Here is an 18,061-nt window from a genome sequence, read left to right as displayed (position 1 = left end):
CTGAATTTGGATTTCTAAAATAGTCACAAGGAACGAAGTGTCTGACAGCACTTGCTGTTGAAAGCAATCATTTATTTTCCATACAAGTTACGTCACCAGACTGCCCTCATAATTATGGCCATGAAAAAACAGAGGCAAGGCAGTAAGCTTTTCCTCTTGGGTTCTAAAATAACATCAAATGCCTATAAAGGCCAGAATTTCCAAAGACCTGAGCTCACTGAAAGCCTCTCTCACTGAAAAGTTAGTAGAATAGGTAAGCCAGCCTTATTATGGAAAAATTATCTTTGTGGATTGTATTAATCTAAAGGAGCCCATTTATAATAAAGGAAAACCAGAAAAACACACTCACTCCTATCAGACAGTGTGCAAGGAGCGCCTAGGAATAGATGTCATGGGAGCCTGGATCAGACAATTTCCCCAGGAAGCATAGCCCTGACTTATGCAGAACCTGAGCCCTGCTGCTCAGTGGCTCTCCAGGATTGATTACATGTCTGTCTTAAGAAGCTTTCAACAAAGGAAACTGCACTGATGTTGAAGTGTAAGGTCAAGCTCTCCTCTTGTGTAGGATGTTGTAAATCAGGAGCTATTCCACTGCCTGCCACAGGGTAACCCCTGATTTACACCTCTCTGGGAGCAGAGCAAGCACCTGGCAAGAAGCTGGTACTTGTCTCATGGTCCTGCCTGGATGTCCCTGCATGGTGGGAGAGGCGCCACAGATGTGCAGGGTGGCCCCAGGGGAGGACTCGCTCCGTGCTGGTACTGCAGGGCAGCAAGGACATGGGGAGGCAGGAGGGCGAGCAGCTCTGCCTCTCCCCTGCTGCCGTCTGCACTGACAGGCAGGTGGCACACACTGCTGGTGGGGACACTTGGCCCTGGCACATCTGCCCAGTTATTCAGGCTGAGCTCAGATTTTGGTGCTTAACTCCAAATTAATGCCTGTTTCCTTCTATTCTCTGCTATATACATATATATATATAGCGAATTAAAAAAAAATAATAATAAAAGAGTCTGGGAAAGAGTGAGGTGTTTTAAATACCACAAAGGGTCTCTCCTGGGCAAGCTAAAACAGAGGTAATGGTCAGCAGCTGCAGGAGTTACTGAAAACTTAAGACTCTGGCTGGTCAAGAGGCCTCCTGTGTACAACCCTGCATGAAACCAGGGACAGGCGCCTTATTAAAGCAGTCGGGCTGAAACCACTGGAGCTGTAGTTAATCACAGCCACGGTTGCTCCCTCCCCACTCACTCAATGGCTTTGTAGCACTGCACAAATACAGAACAAATACGCTGTTTTATACACGTTTTGATCCCTTTCCCATTGCATGGCAGGTCTGGGGCTTGGCTTTCATCCTTGCTCTGCCTGAGGCAGAGCCTGGCAAGGGCTTGTGCTGTGTCGGGCTCTGTGTGTTGGTCCTGGGCTGAGTGTTGGTGTTGTGCTGTGTGTGATGGTCCTGGGCTGTGTGTTGGTGCTGGGCTGTGTGTTGGTGCTGAGCTGTGTGTGCTGGCAGTGGGCTGGTGTTGGTGCTGGGCTGTGTGTTGAGCTGCGTGTGATGCTGTTGGGCTCTGTGTGTTGAGCTGTGTGTCATGATGTGCTGTGTGTGTTGGTGCTGGGGCTGAGTGTTGGGCTGTGTGTGATGGTGCTGGGGCTGAGTGTTGGGCTGTGTGTGATGTTGCTGGGCTCTGTGTGTTGGTCCTGGGCTGTGTGTGCTGGTGCTGAGCTGAGTGTTGGGCTGTGTGTGTGTTGGTGCTGGGCTGCATGTTGGTGCAGGGCTGCGTGCCCCTGTGTAGCGAAGTGCTCATGACTGTGCACGTGGTGTGGCCATGGAGCCTGATTTCTTCGCTTTTTTGGAGCTAAGGTTGGATTTTTGTTCATTTTCTCAGGGTTGGCATGACAGTGGTCTGGGTTGCATCATGGCTCCGTGCCGATTAAAACAATCCACAGTTACAGCAGTGATTTGTCCCCAATGCCCAAAGGGCCCTTTGCTGCCTGGCTGAACCCTGCTGCCAGTCTCAACTGTGTCAAAGCCAAAAACCACTGAGAAGCTCCTGAGGTTTGTGCATCACACTGTTTTTGTCCTTATCAAGGTTTTTGATGCTGCAATTTAATGTCTTTAAACAACTTGGCTGGAGAAGAAAAAAGAAATGTCATTTTAAGCTTAAAGTTGGATTTGTATTAAAAAAGGACATTTTAATTGTTCTGATGTTGCCTTAATCCCTTTTCAAGGAGTGAAAAGACATGTGTGGTGACCCTGCTGGGTTCCCTGTCCTGGAGTTGTGCTGTATTTGATGGATGACTGGGACAGACAACACCTGGGGCAGTGGCAGGGGTGGTGAGACTGGCCTATTTTCACTCGCTGAGGGGAAACCAGCCCAAAGCTATAAAGTTGTGAAATCTCTTTTTTGTTTTGCTAATATAAAGCTGTGCTTGACTCTGTCCAGCTGCAGAAACATGCTTTGTTTCAAGTTTACAGACTGCTCCTTGTCAACCCTGCTGGCTTTGTATGGCAGCCAGGGAAACAGAATTACCTGGCAGCCCCTTGTTCCTTTCCTCTTCTCAGCCCATAAATTACTATTCTCTCTCACCTATTAGCTGGCTGCACTATTTGCCTAAGCGGTTCCCATTAACCCCCTGTTTGAGCCTTACAATCCTTAATAAATATATATGTTTTGCTGTGCTCTTTCAGGATAGTTGATGATGTCCATTAGCAGTGGGGGACCATGAGGCACAAAAGGCTCAGGACTCGAATCCCAAAGATATTTAGGTGCCTAATGAGGCAGGCAGACACCAGTAGGATTTTTCAAGTGTAGTTAAGCCACGTCTGGGCAGTGGGTTGTGTATTACCAGCAGTAGCTGTGCAGATCTGGGAGGATAAGCTGGTTGTTTCTGTACGGCTTGTTGTGGCCAAAAAGAGACTGTGAGTCAGGACCTTTGGTGTCTTAATTTTCCAACCTTAAGAGCCAGTTGGCTCATTCGGGCAGGGATAGCATGCAGCCCGGCAGGTAGGCAGTGGAGGATGAGCCACCGATTCCACCTCTCCTCTGTGCAAGTTCTTTGCTTCATTCAATACCTTGTTCCCACCTCTGGGATGTGGCACACCTGGCCTTGCCATAGGGCTTGGGGGTCACACAGAAAACGTGAGCAGGTTACTCTTCTTGGCCAATATTCCTACCAACAATATCTTCAAAAGTGCCACCTGTCCATCTTAAAGAGCAGGTGGAGTCCTACTCCTGCTTCAAACCTCCAGTTATTTACTCGGCTAAGGTTTTTGGCCTGTGACCTGTGGTACACTATTAATATTAATGCAGCAAGTACCCAGACAGATAGCAGGAGAAAGAAGACCTGTGGAGGGACAGCAGCAGAAAGGGACAAATTTGAGTTTTGATCCACCTACAGAGGAAGCAGGAGGTTGCTGTTCGCAGTGGGAAGGATATGAAACTGCTTCACCATTCTACCCCCTGCTTCATCTTGCAGACATGTCCATGACCGGCTGGTTTAGAAACTCAAACCTGACACCTCTTGAGCTTCTAATGGATGGTTAATGTACCCAAGATGTAGTGAGACACCGTCTGCAACCGTGCTTGTCCTGGCATGAAATCAGGCAGAGAGACTCTTTTCATCTTCTTGCACCTTGAGGTCTGATCCCAGAATAATGTTTCCATTTTAATTGTCTGTCAGTTGGTAATTTTATTCCTGTTGTCAGCATCCATAATAAGCATGAGAAGTTTTGCCTCTGGCTGTAGCAGTATTTATAGGTGTAGTACCGCTTGTCCACATCCTCAAATCATCCTCAAACTTAAACTCTGAGCTAGAGAGCAAATATATTCTTTGTGTATTTTATGCAGTGCCCAAACAATGAGGCCCTGGTCTCTAGATGCTACCATAATACTACTAATAAATAATAGCTCAACACTGAGATTAACACTGCCACACAGAGACCCTCTGATTTGGTACATTAACTTTTTATTCTTTTCATGCTGTGAATGTAAGCTGTAGCTGGAGATAAAAAGTGCTGCGAAGATTACTGTAAGTACTCTGATCTTCTGAACCCTGAATGAGGGTCGCTGTTGTATAATAAATTGCATTAAAATATAAATGAAAAGAAATCATGTACAATTTTTCCAGCAAGAATTATTCACAAGAAGCCTCATGGAAGAAATGACTGCATTAGCTCCAATAAAAGCCATTATTTCTTTCAGGTGGCTGCTTGAATCTTTGCTAATTGTCTGAAGAACCTATATCAGCACCTGATGTGATATTCAGGGCTGCTGAGACCCCACTTTGTCTCAGTGATTTTGCAGAGCTGAGAGAGGGTTTGTTTCCCTCATTAGAGCAACTAAAGCCATTCTGCTTCATAATAAAATTTTCTCCTATTCACCAGAGTGTAAAGATCTGCCAGGCCAGATGATCCACAGCAGTATGGCTCTTTCAGTTCCACAGGAATGATCCTTGGTCCCATAGGACTTAAGAGAAAGATCCTCATTGATTGCTGCAGTGGAGGTTCCTGCTAACACCACGAGTGTCAGTTGGTTTTAATCCTGGCCACAAATGGCAATTTTCTCTAACAATGGGAAAGAAAACTGCATTTGTAACCCAGTTTCTCTTCTTCCCACCATGACATATTTAGGCAAACTGACTATGGTGGTGTGTTTTCTTTTTTATTATAAAGATTAACACCTCAGAATAACAAGATTAGATCATTTTTTCCCTACAAAATGGTTAAGGGAAATTTGAATTAAACCAGAATCAATAAAGCATGAACTTTGGCGAACTCAAAGCTCCTCTCAGTTCCTTGAGCTGTGCATTGGCAGCCTCTGCTGACAGAGGCTTGACTCCAACAAGAAGGTCATCACTAACACCTGATAGTGCAGAATTTCTTCCAAATTATTGGATCAACTGGCCTTTAGAGAAACAGAAATCAGTAAAGCTCTGGTGAGCAGTGGTGCTTGGAACAGCTTGCCAACTCATTGGTTGCCGATTGTGCACAAGCAGTCACTGCTGTTGACAATATGACAGCAATACTAACATGGAAATCAAGCAAAAATATGTTCTGATCTAAACAAATGCACTATTCTAAAGAGGAAAGGCTTTCAAAATGCTGATCTCTCTGCAGGATCTCTAGCTGGTCCTGTGACCTCGAGACTCTTTGCCATTCAGCAACTGCAGTCTGCTGTCTGGAGCTTGTCCAAATTTTGAAGCTACCTCTCCTTTGTTGTGGGATGACAACTGAGAGGGGCTGTGCTGTGTTTTCAAAATTCGCAGTTATTCCACTGTGAGTAGGAAATGCTGGCTTCCTGTCCTGCCCTATCAACTGCTGTGACTCTTGAACTATGGAACAAAGAGTATTTCTGAATGGAGCATGTATTAACTCTGCTGTGACAGCCTGTCTCTGCTGCACTCATTCGCATACTTAAAATGATGCTTAAAATAATTCTTACATGCTGAATTGTGATTCAGACACTACTGTAGTTAAAGCTCCACATGTGTGGACCTTGACCGTAGAAGCAGGGTGTTTGGGAGTCCACCTTGCACAGCTTTCTTTCTGCTGGTAAAACTGTTTGACGCCAAGATGCTTTTGCCTTTACAAGGTATTTTAACTTTAACCACTTCACTCCTGCAGTCTCAGCTGCCTGAGTTGTGTCACTGGAGCTCTTCCAGGATTTATATGAAACCTCAGCCCTTCACAGAACTTCAAAGCACAGAGCAAAAGCAAAGCACTTAACAGGTATTAGTCTAAAGGGTCCTTCTCTTTTACAAGCTGTATTTATGCATTTAACAGATAATTTTCTATTGCAGTTTGCAATAGGAAGTGTACTGGAAACTTATGCTTTTGTGTGCTATTTACTTTAAGAGGATTTTCTTCTATTTCTCCTAATTTCTGGCATTGTTCTACTAAAATTAATTCCACTAACAGTTCGGGTAATTCAGTGGATATTACTAATTTCCATTTGTTTGGTTCTTCTAATCCAAATACTCCAGTTCTCTTAAAACCTTTATGTTCTATGCAAATTAAGTATGATACACATGAGAATGAGTTTGCCTTTCTGTGAAATGCAGCTATTTCTCAAATAAAACATGCTAACTGCTTCTAATATTTGCACAGAGAAGATAAGGGGTTTTTTTTCCTACCTAAATATAGAATCAGCAAATACCTGATACTGATTTTCTCTGTCTTTGAAGACAAGGAATCAGTATGTGTTTAGTGGTGACAGCAGATGTGTGTATTTATGTACATACACATATACAGGTATATATATGTATGCATCAGTTGCCAAGTGCCAGGTTTTGGTGACAGCAGTGCTGTGTATGCAAACCCAGGTATCCGAAAGGGAGCTATCATCTGCCTGAAATCACAATAACAAGTATTCAGTCAGTGTTTCTGAAAATGCTTCCCAAAATACAATTGCTATTTCCAGCCCTTGGGAGTCGCAGGATCCAGAAATACAAGAAGCCTCTTATATAACTCACCTTATTGCTATTGTGAGCCAAGCAGCAAGGGGCAGATTTTGGGTTTGGGTGCTATATGTGTTTTATTTGGTGACATGTTACTTGATAAAGAAACGATTAGGCTAATTGAGGGAAAAGCTAGACAGAAATAGGTTAAAGAGGTCTTAAAGTACAGCTTAAAAGAATTAAATCTAGCGGTCTTTATTTAGCAGAGACAAAAATAAACATCAGGTTAGCAAACAAAGGACAATGACAGGAAACAAAGGGTGTAAGTGGCACTGTGCTAGAAAAACAAAAGAATCACTGATATACCATATCTTTTCTAATATCTAACTCATAAAAGGAAAATGAATGTACATATGTAAACATACAGACATACCTGTGGATTTTGATGTTTAACACTGCATTGTCCTTTCCATTTTATCTGTCACGATAGCAACTGAAAACAGGAAGAGAAAATTATTGTGTGGTAAATGGGCATAAATCATCTTTAACTTGACCTATGAGCTCGATTTAAAGATGCAGGTTCCCCACCTCCACTTATTTTTTTCTCCAGAATAGTAGGAAAACAAGTTAATATTATTATCAGGTGTTGCTATGATCCCAAATTGCACTTTGATATCATCAATCTCATAATACCTTCGTTCCCCCCGGCATCTTAGTTCACATATGTATTTATTATTTGTATTACCATAGTGCAGCAAAACCCTGGTGTGTAATCAGGGTCAACAATTGTATACTTTACAAAATATGAAATGAGAGAACTGAGGAATATAGGCAGGACAGGCAGCGTAAAGACTGGTGACCCTCTATTGTAGACATTACAGGAAGGAAAAGTTTTAAGGAGAGGTTTCAAGGAAAACTACCAGTAACTTTTGGGCTGTTTATAGGATCCTTGGAAATAAAAGGCAGCCAAAAGAATGCACAAAAGAACCTGTTTAAACGTATTACAAGTGGACTGTGAAAACTGGCACTGTGAGCTGACTGGAGCTGCAGTTAAATGTCAGCAGGGAATGGAAATGGCAAGTACACACGCTGCCAAGGCCTTCCAAAGTAAAGACAGGTAGGTAAGGATCCACATGATAGAGTAGGTTGAGCCAGCACACGGATGAAAAGAGTGGAATAACACAGTGAGAATGCCAGACTAAGAAAAATGGCCACTGTAGCAGTGTTCTCAATAAGTATGAGTAAGACAAGGTTATATTTTTCAAGGCCAAGAGAAACGATGTTGCAGTAATTGAGATTTGAGAAGATGGGAGTTTTAGCTATATGGACAGATTTAGACATAGTCTGACCATAAAGGGCTAGGGAAAGGTCTGAGTCAAAGATGATTACATACAGGCAGATAATAGCGTCATAGATAAAGTAGAGAGTACTTGTGGGAGAAGATTTGACACTATTTTAACTGTACTGAGCTGAACTGTACTTAGCATTGTCAATTAACCAGTTTTTATCCAGATGGTCCAGGGATTGGAGGCTGGAGTATCTGTGTGCTGTCTGGGCTGATTATAACAAAGGCACCATATCCTGCAATACAACAGGACAAGGACCAGGCTCAGAAATACAGAGAGAGCCTAAACATCCCTGAACCCCACTCATGTCCCACATTATTAGCAAAATATTAATAATTTATGCTCTTGTAGATCCAAGGAGCTATTGGCTGAATCATCAGTCAGGGGACAAAGCACATTTCTTCCACTTCACATCACCTTTGGGTGCCTGACCACACAGGTGTGGGACTCACAGGACATTTGTGACTGCATGCAGCGGAAAGTGAAGTCCCACAGAAGAGTCATAAGAAGGTACTAAAGGTACAAGCTAAAGTTTTTTAGGAAAGCAAGTCAATCTGCAGGAGGAGGAGGAGGCATAGCTGGGAAAAAAAACTGAGTGGAAAAGGTCATTTGAGCTGTGGTCAAATGTACACATTAGCTGGGGATAAAGCGTGGAGTGGCTAGCGCAGCGACCCAGGGAGAAAGGTCTGGTTAATACTGACTGGAAGCTAGAAGGCATGTAAGAAACAGTCCCTGAAAAATGTGCCAGTAGGTGTCTTAGAAATGTAGGAGGAAAAAAAAAGGACAGGTCAGTCACTGAGCAGAGGTGGAGAGTATTTCACTTGACAGATTCAGGTGGAATAATAGTTGTGATCATTAAAGGTCATATGAGCAAGAGGCTGTTTGAGATTTTGTCTTTTGAAAGAAATGCAAAGGGCATAAGCCAGGTTGGAAAAAATCTAGGACAAAATTGATGGAAATAAATTTATGAGAACATTTGTGGAGAGCACTTTTAGTGATCTGAGTCATGAGGTGTCAGAAATGAGTAAGGAAAAAAATCCTTCTAGTTCTCATGATGACAGAGAAAAACCTTTAAAACGTGATTTGAATGAAACCTTGACAGAATGATCAAATACGAAGGATTCTCTGTGTGTATACAGACATGTATATGTAGACCTGTACATAAATATATATATATATATACACATATGAAGCAATACATTATTTATGATTGGAAATACCACACTGGAATACATCAAAGCAAGACTTCAAAACTGCATCAGTGGATGTTTTAGCTAATCTTTGGTGAGAGAATGATGTCAGAGGCAAAGGTGTATCATACCAGAAGACAACAGACAAGACTGCTTGTGTGAGGGGAGGTGAATATTTCATCTCCTTTTGCTCACTGCTTACATCTGCTGCTTATTAATGTAAAACACACAGTTCCATGCTTATTGTAGAAAAATATTTTTCACTCCAAAAACATTTTTTTTGCTGTCATAAGAGGCACCAGCCCAGTTCCCCTGTGTTTTTCTGGTTTTGATTTTCTTAAGTTTTTGGAATTCCAGATGTAAATTGTTGATAGTAAAGATGACACCTAAAAATGATGCATAAAATTATTGTCAAAATTACTGTCTTGTGGCTTCTTCTGAAAGTACTTCTTGCCTGGTACAAATGCATGGTTCACCTCAAAGAGCCTTTAGCTCAGAGTCAGCTCTTCAGATGGCGTAACTCTTTGTTCATAGAGGACAAATAACTGCCAAAATTAAACTGGAGGAAGACTTTTTTCAAGAAGACGTGGAAAAGCAGAGGTGATATGGTATGTTTGATATAGTTGTTGGTATGATGCAGGGGATGATCTTTCCCCAAAGGAGCCAATGCTGGCGCCGCACAGGTGCAAGGGGAGCACTGCTAGGTCTGTGAGATCTGCTTAAATTGAGTACGGAGCTCCTAATTGCTCACAAAGGAACTGAACCCAAGGTTACTTCTTGTGTTATTTTTTTTCTTTGATCAGCTCTTCTGTGGTATCCGGTCATACAAGCAGGGAGGAATTGTCCTTCCACTGATGGGAGATCAAGTTAGTGTTAGCCACATCACTGGAGAAGCTGCACACTGCTGTATTTTAACTCAAAAATATGTTTCATGATATCAAAAAGGCTTGACAATATCACAGATCCTCCTTCCCTGAGAGCAGAGAGCATCAGACCACAGAAGGTGCCCCGGTCTCCACTTGCCCTCCAGACACGCACAGCTGCTCCCTGTACAGGGCCAATGGGCCATTTTATGGACAATTTAAATTTCATTTTAATTTTACATTAATGATACCCCTGCCATTTACATCACCAATTCTTTTACTTCTTTTAGCATTCTGATCGTTTACTCCTTTTATTATAGTGTTCAGGGGTGTCCAGTGGGCATCCAGAAGGCTTGGGGTGTCTCTCATCACTCCATCAGCGTGATCCGCTTCACACTGGCCGCACACCCCTTTCTTCCCCTCCCTTTTCCCCGGGTGTTTCCTTCGGGACCGCTCTGCGGGGCGGCCCCGGCCCCGAGCGCCTCAGGGCCCCCATGGAGGCTCCGCCCGCCCTCACGGCCTGAGGGCGCCGCTCCCGCCCCGCCCCTCGGGGCAGCCCCGCCCACCGCGCTTGGCCCCGCCCCGAGCCCCGCCCAGCCCAGCCCCGCCCCTCGGCCGCAGCTCCCGGCAGCCCCCGCGGCGTGGGGCGGGCGCGGGCCCGTCACGTGAGCGCGGCGCTGGGGCCCGTGGCGGCGGCGGCGGCGGCGCGGTGAGTGTGGGTGAGGGACGGCGCGGAGCCGGGACTGTCGGGGGGATTCCGTGCGGGGCCCGGGAGAGTCCGTGCCCGGCCGCTGTGCGTCGTTGGGGCCCGGCGGTGTCGGTGCGGCGCCCAGGCGTTGTCGGCTGCGGGGCCCGGTAGTGTCGGTGCGGGGCCCGGGCAGTGTCCGTGGGTCTGGGGAGTGTCGGTGAGGCCCAGCGGCTGGCGGGGCTCGGTTGCCCGGGCTGTTCGTGGCCGCTGGGCTCCGGCTTCTCCTGGCTCACGCCCCGGTGTGCAGCATCCATCCGGGAGCGAGGCGTTGCTGAAGTGTCGGGGCTCAGCGAAGACACCTCTGAAGTGTAATTTTTACCTTTCCTGTTAAGTCGTCTCCTGTGATGTGAGAATATCCCGAGTGCTCTTGATTCGCCTTCGGACCTTTAAGCCGCTGTCGCGTTCATTTCTGACTGGCTTAAATTTTGTTCTGAGGCATGTTACTTCTTTCAGTGTTCACGGCTGAAAAGCTGAAACCTTCCATTTCAGAGCAAACTTTTTAGTTGACTTAAAGCATGAAATGATTCTTGAAGATGACGGACTTTTTGCTTGCTGATTTTTGTGTTGCGGCAATCAAAAGGCATGTTTTCTTCTTTGTGTAGTTGGTGGGTTTTGGTCTGTTGGTGTGGGTTTTTTTCAGGTGTACGTGTTTTAAGAGCATAAGAAGAGTATTACCTTTTTTCACAGAAAGCCCTATTTTTCCTAGTGCTATAGAAAGCAGCATAGGCAAACTGGGTGTTAAGTGTTCTGTCGTGGGTCAGTAGATTGGCTGCCAGAATAGGCACTGACAAAAACTGAGTGTTTAAAAAGTACCTTGGCTCTGTGGCACAGCTCCTTTTCTGGGGCAGGAATTGTGCCCGTTGCTTGCTAGTGGCCATACCTTTGTTCATCATTAGCCAGATTTGAAGGACCAGGTATCTCATGTTACAGGAATAGTATGACGTAAAACCAGAACCTCTTCCCTGCTATAGGTTTCTTTTTAAAGTTAATTTGTGGTTTAGGTGGTTAAAAAAGTTAGGCTGCACAGTTATTAACAGAGTCTTAATACACGGAACTTCTGGCCCTGCAAGTGTCCCAGGACATGAGCTATAGAGCTGTTTTCAATAAAAAGTAGAATTTTCCGTTTTTGCACTGTTTATCATTCTATGCTTGGTCAGAAGTAAACTCACAGAAAACACTTGCAAAAGAGATGGGCATGTAGCACCATCAGGTTTGATCAAACCCTAGTGCTATTGTATTCCTGTATGTAGAGTTACAGGGTTAATTACCGATAGTTAATTTAGAGTGCACGACTGATTTAATGAGAAGTGACTGTAAAACTGTAAATATTGTGTGTGTTGTTTTAAAGGACACAACATACTAATTTTAATTTCTCTAAGAACTTGAATCGGGTAGAAATAAGTTTTTTGTTTCATGGTCTATTCCTTCTGACTTTGCCAAGTTACATGGCAACTTTCATATGAAAGTCATTCCTAAGTGTATTTGGGAAAAGAAACTGACTTAGCAACATTTTAAAACCAGTTCTTAGAATTTTAGAAGAGAAAGTTCTCAATTCCACGTATTGGATGCCAAACCTCCTGACATAAGGTAAACCATAAAAAGAACTAGTACTGTTTGTTTCCTTTCTCCAGAATGTTTTTAATAGCAGCTATTCTGGGATTTTGCTTCCTTTCTGAAGTTTTTAAAAGTAATGGCAATTGATGTTTTCTGGCAGTGCTAATGTCTTCCTACCTGTTCCATTCCTGTTAGGGGCCAACTACAGCACAAAAGTCAAATGTTGTTGGAAAGTTGAAGGAATGAACACAGTTTTTCTGCCATCTGACACTGAAGTGGGCATCTGTATTTTATACAGCTGAAATGACTTGTTAAATCTGGAGACTTCTGAGCAAGCAAGAACAAAAGTAAGTGCCTTTAAGTAGACTGTAGTACACTTTTGTGTAAGATGGGATCTGTTTTTTTCCCAACGATATTGAAGTAACTGGTGCACAACGTTTTTGCTGTGTTGTTGCATGTGGTGTGTGGAAAGGCTGTACAGCAGAGACTGGGATGTGACTGGACCCATCAGTGTGGAAAGGATCCAAGTTTCTGTGCCCAGCGAAGTCCCTGCCTGTTGCTTGAAAGAGAGCACCCCCAGAAGTGTGGTGCTGCCCCGTGAATGACTTAGGCAGGGTAGTGCCAATCTCCCCTTTCTCAGGGATGGAAGCAAACATCAGTTTGTAAATGACTTCATCATAGTCTTTGACGTCATAGTGTACTTAGTCTACTTTTTTAAGCACCGACCAGCTCAGAATGGTACTTTCTCCTTGGCATTATGTAGTGGAAGAGGGAACTAAACAGCAGATGGCAGAGGAGGAGTCTGATGGGTTGTACATGTTCTTAAAGGAAAGTTGGGAGGAAAGTCTGAGTAGGGGATGTAGTTTTAACTGTTACAGTGTCATTTTTAAATACAGTATATCATTATGTAACAGATACAATTTCCATTTTGCTTGTGGAATCATCAGTTAAATCTTTAGCAATAGAACTACAGTGGCCTAAGGGGATATCTTTCAAGAAGAATGAGCAGGGAGCAACCGAAGGCTTTCTTAATAGAAAACTTGGAAGCTGTGTTTGCTATCCCATAGGCTTTCCTGTCAAGTGCATCAGCTTTTGACAATGTGGGAGGTATGCATTCCCTGCAGGGGATGCAAAGTAGTGAAAATAGACTGGGTGGGTTTAGAAAGCCACAGATCAGCCTTCAGGCACAGGTTTCCTACAGATGTAATGTTGATTCTAGAGGTAATCTGACAAATGGTTCCTTAAGAAACCCACTCACTTCTGTCATGCCACCTAATCTAGCTAGATTTAACTGGTAGAGGGAAAACCACTGCTTCCTTTGATCCACTCACAGGACTGAACTTCCACTTTAGAACTCGGCTACCAGATTGAATATTAAGAAGCAGTCTAGGAAAAATGATAATCGTGGCAAGGGAAAGGTGATACACATAGAACAAATACAAGATTAGCAATAAGTGGGTAAAACTGGACAGAAATGATTGTTAGCATAAATTGCAAGGAATAGGACTCTTGGCAATTGCTGGTAAACAGGCCTTAGCTAATAATTACACTTCTTGCTACTAAAGAAGGTACTTTTTTCCTTTGTAATGGTGATATAAAGCAGGAAAAATACCTAACTATCAGATCCATGATGGCATGTGTTCTGCTGTCACCTCTCTTTGTGAGAGGACTTGTAATTTTCTTAAAAGAAAGCTTGCCAGGATAAAAGCTAGGATATCATTCTAAGCTATATTTTCAATGTAATTTGAAAGGAGGAAGCAATTGGGTTAATAATTAGAAAAAGTAATGTTAAAGACCTTTATGTTAGGTCTTGTTGGAGATTGTGATTTATTTTGAATAAAGGGTGGGAGTAAAATTCCTTGAAACATTAAGACACTAAAGCAAAAAAGTTCAAATGCTGACAGGAGAAATATCAGTCAAGACAGATCTGAGGATTTTTTTGCTTCCTCCAGCTATTCTTTATTCAATACCTGGCTTCCATGTACAAGCTACAAGAGGCTTTTCTTTTTAGGAACGTTATACGTAGAAGTGTTTAGCATCTGATGGCACTGAGAAATTTTCTGCCAAGCTGTTTCTTTTGCTGCCATTTGTAGATTTCCACTGTCAGGATACCAGTTTTTGTTAGTGCAAGATCTTCCTTCTAATATCCTGAAAACGCCCTTCTACAGTGAGCCTGTAAAATCTGAGTGGGGAGGCAAGTGATGCACTTGTAATTTGTTTGGTGAATTAGCCGTCACTTGACTGTTGTGAATTTTGTTTGTGTTGAATCCTTTGGGGACAATGACTTGTCCTGTCAAATGCCGGGCACGTTAGAGAACAAGACAATGCTTTTTCTGGGAGAGGGAGCGTTTCTGGCTCTTCACAAACAAATTCAGCAGTCCGTGTTGAGTTGTGCAGCTGCTGTACAGTCTAGCAGAGAGTTGGCAACAATTCCGGAGTGCATCTTTCTTAGGGATGGAAAGCCTGGTGGAGAATTAGTGCTGAGCAAACAGCTTCAGATTGAGAGGGTTTTTGTGCTACTTTTTTTGTAGGATACAGTTTTTTGATTTAACTGACTTGGAAACTTTGGTGCAGAAGGGCAGATAGATTCTACATGGACAGTATTCCATGGAAGTTTGCACTGCTGGCACGCTTTGTGTGTTCTGGTTACAACTTGAATTGGGAAGGCTTTCAAAGAGACTTGAAAACTCATATGATTTCCCTGGAAAAAGTAGATTTAGTAAGTACATGTGAATAGGGAATGTAATTTAGACACAAGGGGAGAAGACCAACTGGTGGCACAGTCCAGTCTCAGATCAGTAGAATCATGAGGATCCACTCAAGCAAAGGTGAGGGCTGTGGCCTCCATTACTAAGAGGTTATGCTTGGAAGAATTTTAGACCCTGTAACTGTGGTGGTAAAGAAGAAATAGGAGATTCTGTGGTCTACCAATTGCGATAAGAGAGCACGAACAGCATTATGGTTAATGATCATGATCTGGAATATCTCTCCTGTGAAGACAGGCTGAGAGTCAGGGATGTTCAGCCTGGAGAAGAGAAGGATCCAGGGAGACCTTATAGCATTTTCCAGAACCTGAAGAGGGTCTAGAAGAAAGGAGGTCGCAAGCTTTTTATCAGGGCCTGTTTGGATAGGACAAGGGTGATGGTTTAATGTGAAAGAGGGTCAATTTAGACTAGTTAAAGGAAAAAGCTTTCCCCAGTGAGGATGGTGAAACATTGCCACAGGTTGCCCAGACAGGATGCCTCATCCCTGGAAACATTGGAGGTCAGGGTGGACAGGGCTCTGAGCAACCTGATCTACTTAAAGATGCCCCTGCTCATTGCAGGGGGATTGGACCAGATGACTAGAGGTCCCTTCCATCCCCAGGAGTTTTGCTTCTAAATTCCCCCTGCATCAGTATCTTTCACTGTTGCAGGAAATTGTTGTTGGGTTTATATCCTTTGGAAATATGTATCAGCAAGTATTTCTCTGGTGTGGATTATCTGTGGGGTTTTAGTTGTTTGCATATTGTACCTTTTTTGAAACTGGAATGCTCTGCTTTGTGCTAATTTTTTGTAGCATTGTAACTTTGGAGACTTCTGCTACCTTATTTTTGTTTCTGAGTGTAGTTCCTTGTTGTAAAATATAACTGGTTAAATGAGTTTGAAAGAGATGTATTTATTTCTGTGGACTTGATTAGTTGGTTGTTGCTCTGTTGTCTCACTATGTTTCATTTTGTTTGATTGGTGCTGTTTTGTTAGGGACAGCTGATGTCTGGAAAACTGCCTTCATTGCCTTAGATTTTTCTTGTGACTTGTTTTGTACCCCTGTATGTCTTTATATCTTGTCCTAAAATTTTATTAACCTTTAGTAAGATGAATGACTACTCTTGACTTCATTAGATTAAATACCTATTTACTAGTGTTAAAAATGCTGATGCTTATTTTGGTGACCCTGATAACTTAGATGCTGTTGTTGGCTTGACACTTCAGGACTACTGCTTTTCCATATATATTTTGTGAAGGATTTATGTTGTTTTCTGCTTAATACTTAGGGTGCACTACTTTTTTTTTTTTCCTTTTTCCTTCATGGTTGTCCTAGCTTAACTTTGATGCTGTCTTAGAAATTCCTAGAGTTCTGCTCTAGTCTGAATGTTATTTCTGAAGTCCTACATATTTTGTATTATCTCTTCTGTGCAGTTGTGGTTCTGACAGACATGCCTTTGGTTTTAGGACTTTGTATTTTATACTTTTAATTTTATTATGGGAAACACAAGGCAGCATATTCATACTGGCTCTGTATGTTGTTACTATAGCAAAGAAAACTCTACCAGCACGCCTTTCAAACACTGCTCTGTGTCTCTCCGTTCCCATGAATCCTAGGAAGCAGAAGTATAAATATCATGTTTAATGAAAATACAGATTCCAAGTAGTTTAATTGTTATTGTAAGATCACTGGAGCCTCCATTTCTTGATAGTGTTACTATATTAAGTTCTGATAACTTTAACAAAGCTTTGTTTATTAGCTCAAGTTAAATCCAGTAAAATTGCTTTGTCTCCTTGCTATTCTCGATTGAGGAATGAATGTTCAGCTATTTGTAACTGCAGAATAACACAAATCACAAATCTGATTTGTTTTAAATTTGCAGAGTAACTCTCTTTTCAGCTGCTGTCAAGTGTGAGCTTTGACAGGTTATCAATTTTTGTGCAAGTGTAGAAATACACAAGTGATACTGGGGAATAAAATGTGCTTGCAGTGGAAAACTACTTGAAAGATTTCTCCCTGTGTGGAAGGACTACTGCTGCTCTGCGATAATGAGAAAGTTGTAGCTATTTTAAGACTGTGGTGGAGTAAGTTCTTTGAATTGTTCATGGCAGTATTACTTTGGGAGGCTGCCAGAAGCTGCTTCTACAGTTAGACAGAAAAAGAAATAATATTAAAAAAGGAAATATTTCATGTTCGTTTTAAATGGTTTTGGAAACTTGTTTTCTCTTGGTACAGTGAAGTTCACTTCCTTAAGGGTGTGCCCTTGTTTGATGGGTACTTTTAATGAGAACTTAATCTTGTCTGTTGTCTGAAGATCACAGAATCATAGCATAATCCAAGTTGGTAGGGTCTTCAGGAGGCCTCCAGTTCAACCCCTTGCACAAAGCAGGATCAGACCTAGTTGCTCAAAGCTCTATTCAGCTGGGTGTAAGAAACCTCTGAGGAGGAAGACTGCAACCTCCTTGGTCCCTGTTTTCACAGCCTGACTGCCTTACAGTGCAAAAGAAGGGGGTTGTTGTTCTTTTTCCCTGAAATCAAGCTGGAATCTAGTTTGTTTTGATTTCTGTTGTATCTTGTCACTCACCACTACCCTGGCTCTGCCTTCTCAGCAACTACCTCAGAGATAGCAGTGGGCAGCTGTGAGGTCCCCACTGAAGCTGTCTCTTCTTCAGGCTGAACAGTTCCCAGCTCCTTCAGCCTCTCACTGTAGGGCAGGTGCTCCATGTTCTGTTCCTCTTGGGAAACCTCAGCTGAACTTGTTGCGATTTATCAATGCCTGCCTTGTACTGGTGTCCAACAGTGGACACTGTTCTAAATGCTGTCTAATGAGTGCTCTATAATTAATTACTAGGACATAGTTTACTTACAGAAATGTGGGTGGATATAAATACGCTTATCAGTATTTGGGATTTTTAAGTATGACTGGATTTCAAAACAAAATTTTTGTAGCATTAGAAGAATTCTTCCACTTGCATATTGATGAAATTTACTGACACTAATTTTAGTGAAAATGTTTGATGGATTTAAAAAATACCATGACAGATAACACCTTATCTTCATTACATATTTATTCAACTTGATTAGCTCTGAATAAGTCTAATTTGCATCATTAAAGTGTTGGAAATGAAACAGAGTAGTTGGTTGTAATTCTAGAGTGTAGTTTTCTATAGAAATTGAAGTCAGATAATGAATTTATTCTCACTGTAAAGTATGTTTAAAGAAGTGGG

General features: G+C 42.6%; 1 protein-coding gene across 2 annotated transcripts in view; it reads left to right on the top strand.

Moving 5' to 3' along the window:
- Positions 1–10,436: 10,436 nt before the first annotated feature.
- The window catches only part of MTM1 (myotubularin 1), a 41,783-nt gene continuing 34,158 nt past the window's right edge, over positions 10,437–18,061 (top strand). For both annotated transcript variants that reach the window (XM_032123870.1, XM_032123868.1), the window contains exons 1-2: positions 10,437–10,496; positions 12,285–12,436. The gene's annotated coding sequence lies outside the window, so the exon portion shown is untranslated. The remainder of the gene's footprint in view (positions 10,497–12,284; positions 12,437–18,061) is intronic.

The sequence above is a fragment of the Corvus moneduloides genome, chromosome 14, assembly GCF_009650955.1.
Source record: "Corvus moneduloides isolate bCorMon1 chromosome 14, bCorMon1.pri, whole genome shotgun sequence".
NCBI lineage: Eukaryota > Metazoa > Chordata > Aves > Passeriformes > Corvidae > Corvus > Corvus moneduloides.
The sequence above is the reverse complement of the archived record's forward strand: the minus strand, read 5'-3'. Positions and strand labels throughout refer to the sequence as shown.